Source organism: Pongo abelii, chromosome 8 (assembly GCF_028885655.2).
Source record: "Pongo abelii isolate AG06213 chromosome 8, NHGRI_mPonAbe1-v2.0_pri, whole genome shotgun sequence".
In the NCBI taxonomy this organism is placed as follows: Eukaryota; Metazoa; Chordata; class Mammalia; order Primates; family Hominidae; genus Pongo; species Pongo abelii.
The window spans coordinates 22,903,300-22,905,031 of NC_071993.2; the positions used below are offsets into that span (position 1 = coordinate 22,903,300).

At 30.0% G+C, this 1,732-nt stretch overlaps 1 non-coding gene across 1 annotated transcript; it reads left to right on the forward strand.

Annotated features, from left to right (window-relative positions):
- The first annotated feature begins 1,233 nt into the window (after positions 1 to 1,233).
- LOC112135267 (U6 spliceosomal RNA) lies at positions 1,234 to 1,340 on the forward strand. The gene has a single exon (XR_002916573.1). It is a non-coding gene; the product is annotated as a U6 spliceosomal RNA (small nuclear RNA).
- Positions 1,341 to 1,732: the final 392 nt, after the last annotated feature.

A 1,732-nucleotide genomic window follows, 5' to 3' on the forward strand; every position in this document is an offset into this window, starting at 1 on the left:
TTAAACTGTATTAAGACTTGTTTTATGGACCTGATATGGTCTATCTTGATAAATTCTCTGTGTACACTTGAAAAGAATGTTTATTCTGCAGTTGTTGGGTGAGTGTTTTATAAATGCCAATTAATTTAAGTAGTTAATAGTGTTGTTCAAGTTTCATGCATCCTTACTGGTTTTCTTCCCACATATTTTAACAATTATTGAGAGAGGAGTGTTGAAGTTCATAACTGTAATTGTGTCTATTTCTTCTTCTACTTCTACCAGTGTTTGCTTCATATATTTTGAAGCTCTGTGAGCATTGTTGTGTTTTCTGATCCATTTCCCATTATGATGCCTAATATGAAATCTACTTTGTATAATATTAACATAGCCAATTCTCTTACTTTTGCTTAATGCTTGCATGACATTCTTTTACTTTTTTGTAACATTGTGGGGAATGTTTTGTTATTCTTTTTTTTAACCTGTCCATGTCTTTATATTTAAAGTCAGTTTCTTATAGACAACATACATATAGTTAGGTCTTGCTTTTTTTTACCCAATCTGACAATCTTTTAATGGAGTGTCTAGACCGCTTACATTCAATAGAATTATTGATATGGTTGAGTTTTAATTTACCATATTGATATTTGTTTTCCATTTGTCCCATCTATTTTATGTTTTCTTTTTCCTTTGTTCCTTTATTCATTTGTGTTAATCAAATTCTTTTAGATTCTATTTTCTCTTCACTATTGGCTTACTAGCAATTCTTCTTTTCTATGGTTTCTTTTTAGTGGTTGCTCCAGGGTTTACAATATTTAACTAATCACAGCCTACTTTCAGATAACATTATGTCATTTCACATGACGTGTAAGAAACTTATAACGGCATACTTTCATTCTGCTCCTCCTGTCCTCTGTGTCATTGTTGTAATATATTTTACTTCTATGTAGGTAATGAACTCCACAGACTTTGTTATGTTTGCTTTAAATAGTCAAATATCTTTTAAAGAGATTAAGTAGGAAAAAAATGTTTTTATATTTGCCATTTCCAGTGTTCTTTATTACATTGTGTAAATTAAAATTTTCATCAGTTATTTTCTTTCTGCCTGAAGAGGTTCCTTTAACATTTCTGCAGTTCTGCTGGTGATGAAATAGCTGTTCTCATTTTACTAGGAACATCTTTCTTTTTCATTTTCTTTTTTGGTACAATATGGTTACATTTATAATATTGGAACATGTATGTTTAAAAATGCATGGAGTACTTGCTTCAGCAGCACATATACTAAAATTGGAATAATACAGACAAAATTGGCTTGGCCCCTGCACAAGGATGACACACAAATTCAAGAAGAGTTCCACATTTTGTATTTAATGCACTAAACTGTGCACTTAAAAATAGTAGATTTTATGTTATATATTTTACCTCAATAAAAAACATAGACATGGGTCTAGAAATACACATATAAAACTGTTAATATTGGCTTACTCCTTGGAAGAGGAGATGGGAGTGAAAGATAACTTTTAGGATTTAACTCCAATTTTTAAACTTTTGTTTGGAAATTATTTTAAACATAAATATTTGCAGGAGTTTACTCAGATTACCCCATTTGCTTCACCATTCTCAATCTCTTTTGATATATACATTAAAAATACATCATCTATATCTGCATATGTATTTGTGTATAAACTAGATATATGTATATATATTTACGAACCATTTGAGGGGAAAATACTCAGCATATTTCCTAAAAATAGGG